This window comes from Amphibalanus amphitrite, unplaced genomic scaffold (genome assembly GCF_019059575.1).
Source record: "Amphibalanus amphitrite isolate SeventyFive unplaced genomic scaffold, NRLGWU_Aamphi_draft 000008F_arrow, whole genome shotgun sequence".
NCBI classification, from domain to species: Eukaryota; Metazoa; Arthropoda; class Thecostraca; order Balanomorpha; family Balanidae; genus Amphibalanus; species Amphibalanus amphitrite.
The window spans coordinates 2,105,735-2,111,734 of record NW_024881504.1 but is presented as its reverse complement, the minus strand read 5'-3'; the positions used below and the strand labels follow the sequence as shown (position 1 = coordinate 2,111,734).

Below are 6,000 nucleotides of genomic sequence, written 5' to 3'. Positions count from 1 at the left end.
CCCCTCCGGGACCGAACCCCCTAGGATGAAGGTTCACTATGGGGAGCATGTGGCCTGTGAGTATGGCGGCTGTATCATCATCCGTTTGGCCTGTAGCCCTGACAACAAATTTTTGCAGAGCCCCATGTGGCGGCACGTGACACGTGACACGTGGCACGGATCGCCACGTGACCGACGCCATCGTCTTTCCGGCGGATCGTTGCGTCTAATGGTACCAACCCCGTCCCGATCGGACCAGCCGTTTCGGCGCTAGTACCCAAAATGCTCGACAGACAGACACACACACAAACACACACACACAGACTCACAGGCCCGAGCCAACTTTTCCGCAGCGACCTCCCAATGGGAATCTTCGTTCGCTCGGGCGCGCTACGCGCGCCCTCGCTCACTACGATTCTGGATAATAATTTTGACCAGGTCAGGTCACAAGTTATGATGTCATAAGAGATACAGCCTCCGGCTGACTTTTCAATGGAATGATATTTTACCACAAATAGATAAGGCGTTATTGATACAAATTCAAACCTTTTATGTTGTTTTGGTCAGGACGTTATACGATACCTATCCCTGTGCAATGTGCATCCCAACCATTGACCCCGAAAGGTCATCTGAGTTGAGCGGGCTCGATTAACCTAACCTTTACCCAAAATCACGTTTTTGTATCTATGCTGACCAGCTGCGTGAGGCAGGACCGGCGAGGATGTGGACAGTGCTGCGGCCGGTGATCGGGGCGGGGAAGAGTGCACTGCTTCTGCGCCAGCGTGCACGCCGGAAGCGCTCAACGCGTATTATGTGAGCGTGGGCCCCACCACCGCAGCCAGCGTCCCTGCCCCGCTGCTGCGGACCCCGGTACATACCTGTCAGAATCCCTCGCGTACTCACATGTTCCTTACAACTTCAGTGGGTAGGGTACGTTGCGCTGTATAATATTTTTCAAAAAATGAAAATATCGATGCTTCGACTTTTATCCTTTTGACTTCTTATTTCAGACTTTGACTTCGACTTTTCTATTTTATATTTTTTCATTTTTTGACTTTTTGTCTTTTTACTTTTACCCGTTTTGACTTTTTGCTTTTGACTTTTACTCGTTTTGACTTTTGTCTTTTGACTTTTTCCGTTTTGACTTTTATCCTTTTGACTTTTTGCATTTTTGACTTTTTGTCTTTTTACTTTTACACGTTTTGACTTTTTGCTTTTGACTTTTTGTCTTTTGACTTTTTTTCCGTTTTGACTTTTATCCTTTTGACTTTTTCATTTTTGACTTTTTGCATTTTTGACTTTTTGTCATTTGACTTTTTGCGTTTTTGACTTTTGCACATTTTGACTTTTTGCTTTTGACTTTTTGTCTTTTGACTTTTATCCCGTTTGGCTTTTTGCATTTGACTTTTTGTCTTTTGACTATTTGTCTTTTGACTTTATTCCTTTTGACTTTTTGTCCGGTTACCCCGTTTGGACACCATTTGACGGCCGATGCGCCTTCCACATCATGGAGTTCAGTGCTTGGGTATCATTGGATTTGTCTCTTCTCAAAGAATCTGTTGCTCTTTACCGCGAAGCTCTATCTCCAGCAGGAACAAAATGGCGTGGGGGTGGCAACCCACATGTGCGTTATAGGATGGGAAAGAAAAAATGTGCGGGCGAGAGTTAAATGTGTCCCTTTTACCTGGCGACAGTGACACTTCCAATGAATGCTTTTGCTCACAGGGGACGGTTCGGTACGCGGAAAAATGTGGCTGTGAAACGTATCTTCTACATCGATGAAAAACAAGAACGCTGGATTGAAAAAGAAATCAAGCATCTCCAAAAACTTGAAGAGGATGGCATCAATGTCATTAGGTAAGATCGAGAGTTACCCCGCGCCCTGCAGGGGGGGGGGTTGGAGGGGGCAAGGGGCTATTTTTAACACATCCCCCTCCAGTCTTTTCGGAATATCTCTGTTCGCCGCTCGTCACAAAAATTTCAGTACCATCTCGTACATCTTGCCCGAGAGGGCCGGACTCCTGCCTTCCTCGCCCTGGACAAACAAGTAAAATCTGCTATACGTCGTGACGTTAAAAACGACATTGCCAGCCGGGTGAGGAGGCAGGGTCCGGCCTCCACCTTCCGCAACGTTCGGCAGGTGATCGAGGGCAAGAAGTCCACTCAGCGAGTCGTGCCTGAGGCCACCCCCAACGAGCTGAACGAGTACTTTGTGGGGGTCGGCCCTCGGGTCGCGGCTGAGGTCCGGGACAGGGGGAGCCCCTTCCTCCTCCTTGCAGACTACCTAGAGTAGGCGCCTGTGCACTCACCTTACAACCTATTTCCCTTCACTCTCTCCGATGTGTCCTTTTTTCCATGAAAAATTCCTCTTCTTCCGGCTCCGACGGTGTCAGCATCCGGATCCTACGCCTCTGCTTCGACTCCATCGGTCACGTCTTTCTCTACTTTGTCAACACCTGTCTCACAACCTGTGAATTTCCCGCGTCCTGGAAGCACTCTATCGTCCACCCCATCCACAAAGCGGGCAATCCTACTGATCCATCCAACTATCGACCTATCTCAATTGTTCCTGCCTTTGCCAAACTTGTAGAAAAAGTTGCTCAGCAGCAGCTGTACACCTACATGTCTGGCAACCATCTATTTTCCTCATCCCAGCACGGTTTCCGCTCCTGTCTCTCCACAGAAACCGCGCTCGCCACCGTATCCGATCACATCCTCTCTGCCACCGACCGTCAGGAACTCACTCTCCTATGTCTCCTCGATCTCTCCAAATGCTTTGACGTCATCGACCACTCAAAGCTACTATCCAAACTTCAAACCTATTCTATCGATCCGACCTGGTTTTCTTCTTACCTCCGTGGCCATTCCCAATCAGTTTGCACAACTGACGGGCGAGGAAACCGAGTCCTCTCCGATCCTCTACCCAATCCTATCGGCGTGTTCCAAGGATCCTCGCTGGGCCCGCTCCTGTTCCAAATATTTGCCAATGACCTCCCTCTTTTCGCTCCCGGGGCGCACGTGGTGCAGTACGCTGATGATACCCAAATTCTACTTTCTGGCAAAAAAGATTCCCTCCCTCATCTCATCGCCACTTTAGAACAAATTTTGGACTCTTTTGATGCCTGGTTTCATACCAACGGCTTAACCCTATTAGTGGCAGGGGGGTTGTTTTTATCCACCCCTCAGGTTTTTCGGGAATATCTCCGAAACCGCTGAAGGTACGATGCTGAAATTTTCCGATTTTTCCTAAAACTAAATTGGGCACATTCCCTGAAAATTTCAAGTTTATAACTTTACCAGGGGCGGCTCCAGAGCACTGGGAATTGGGGGTCCTATTCGTGAAGCGAGTCATTTGGGCGAAGATAATGATGCTGCACCAGTTTTACGAACAGTGAATGAAAGGTATCATGTGATAACATATACAAAGTTATTGTGCATCCTCTTTTGACACGTTTTTGCTATAATAGGCGGATCCAGGCGTCCAAAAGGGGGGTTATGTTTTACCTCCCAACATAGGTGCCCTGACACCGCCTATGCATGACCAATACAATTGTAGTCGTTCTCTCATAAGAAAATTGTAACATAACAAGACCATTACCACCCTTTTTAGAAACAGTACCAACAAAAACCTTATTTACTATACTTTTTGTGTACCCCCAATCTCAATGATCTGTATCCGCCTATGATTTTTGAAAATGCATATTTTTAGGATCCATTTGAATTCCTGGTTCATTCTCTATCGATCGGCAAAAGTTGCGTTAACCCTATTCCTGGCGGGGGGGGGCCTCAGGAGCCCCCCCCTGAGGTTTTTTGGTTATATCTCCCAAACGCGTTGAGCTAGGAAGCTCAAATTTTCTGACTTTTCCTAAAAGGCTTCTACGCAACATGTCTGAAAATTTTGAGTTGATCTGACCTCAGGTCAGGTCACCAGAGGCGGTTTGGTGACGCTACCTCAGAAAAGTTTGCAATCACGCCAGAGCTAGAGTTTTTGACCGATCAATTTCTTCTCTTCAGGGTTTAGTAAGGGTACCAGTATGTGCAATTTGTATATCTCGGAATTTTGATATCGGTGACCTAAGGTCAGGTCAATTTCGCGACCTCCCCATTATAAGTCAATGGGGGAAAAATCAACTCCCTGTTTTTACCACTAAAACGGGTCGGAATGGCCCCATATACCATACATGACTTCATATACGATCAACCTTCACTACCTTGAGGTCTGTTTTGCTGTTGGGCAGCTGTGAGGTCATGTGACGTCATCAAAGGTCACCAAAGGTTTTTGGCCAATAACTCCGTACAGGAACAAGATACAGACGCGTGGATGGTCTCATTGTGTTCAGCTCGTCAAGACGCATCGAATGATATACATGATGACCTCGAGGTCACGTGACCTGAGGTCAACCTTTGACCTTGACCTTTCGAGGTCAACATATATATCATTCGATGCGGATTGACGAGAGGATCACGATGATGCCCTTAGTTTGTTCCTATCTTGACTAATTCGAAAGTTATTCGAGAAAAGCTCTCTCCATATCTAGTGCCGCCATTTTGACTTTTTCGACCCCTGTGACGTCATCTTTGACCTGACCTGAAAATGACCTTTGTAAAAATTGTAGATCTTGGCCGTGCGTATCCGATGCCGTTTACCGCTTGTCGCTATCTTGCTTCGTTCTCGAGATCTCAGGGGGGGGCCGAATCGGCCCCCCCCCGCCAGTTTCTTGTCCCGGCGGAGCCCGCCAGGAATAGGGTTAAGATTGGTTCAGAAACCTGGCCGTGATAAACAGTCTAAAATGTTTCTGCAATTTGCCCGTTTTTACCCCCCTCTACCCCCCTATTGACATTTTTTAATTTTTTTTTAGAAATGTAGATCACGATCAGCGGAATCGAATGCCGTTTGAATTTTGAAAATTAGCCCGATAGATCTCGAGATGTCAAGGGGGGGTCGTAAACAGCCCCCCCCCCCCTGCCACTAATAGGGGTAGCCAGGAGCCTGCCACTAATAGGGTTAAAAGTTAACACAGCTAAAACTGAGCTCATCGTTTTTGGCTCGCGCCAAAATTGCCGCAGCCTGGATCCCATCTCAATTCGGTTCCGTGAGGACACGATCCGTGAGGGCCCCACGGTGAGGAGCCTTGGCGTGGTTTTCGACAAGCACCTCACCTGGGACGCTCACGTATCGGCCCTCGTCCAAAAATGCAACGGTATCCTCATTGGGCTGTCCCACGTGCGTCACCACATCCCTTGTGAGCTTCTGCCAACCGTGGTCAGCGCCTTGGTCCTCTCGCACGTCCGATATTGTCTCTCGGTCTATGGCAGTGGTCGGCAGGTCATTCGGGGTCGTGCCCCCTTTTTGGGCGCCAGGCAGGGCCATTACCCCCACCTACCAGACCCCATTGCTGACACAACTAAGTTTACTGAAATTCCATACCGTCCTGGAACTCTTTGGGTATTTGTGCATTTCCAATGGTTCTGCGACACCTGAGCGATCAGCGAACGACGTTTGAGCGAAACATTTTCAGCGATTATCAATTTAAGCGATTGGCTTTTTCAGCGATTGTCAAGTCGGCGAATTCAATCACAGCGATTATCAACTTTAGCGAGGAGTGAGGACCAGAATCAGCAAAACCAGATTGAGCGAACATATGGTGGTCAGTGGGAGGCCAGTTGAGCGATGCAGTTACAGCGAATGACCGAACGCGACGAAAGTCAATCATTTGCTACTTTTCGGAAATTATTGCACCTCTTTACGCATCATTTGAATTTTGAAGAAACATATGTACATCGGACGACCAACAAGGGGTGCATGGGAGGGGAAGGAGGCGGGCAAAATTTGAATTGAAAATGTGGAACGTGAGAGATAGGGCGACGGAAGGAATGCCAAGTAGGGTGTGTCATTTTGGGCACTTTTTTCGCAAAACATGGTGCTCCACTGATTTTATCGTGCCCCAGACACGTAGAAACCGTGTGACATTTTTAATTTCCCCCAAATATTAACACCCATGCGGCGCCGACCGCCGAAAC

The 6,000-nt window shown here is 47.9% G+C and overlaps 1 protein-coding gene across 1 annotated transcript in view; it reads left to right on the top strand.

The window, feature by feature from the left end:
• Positions 1 to 1,716: 1,716 nt before the first annotated feature.
• The window catches only part of LOC122379399, a 58,978-nt gene continuing 54,694 nt past the window's right edge, over positions 1,717 to 6,000 (top strand). Inside the window, exon 1 of the mRNA XM_043361590.1 lies at positions 1,717 to 1,836. The gene's annotated coding sequence lies outside the window, so the exon portion shown is untranslated. The remainder of the gene's footprint in view (positions 1,837 to 6,000) is intronic.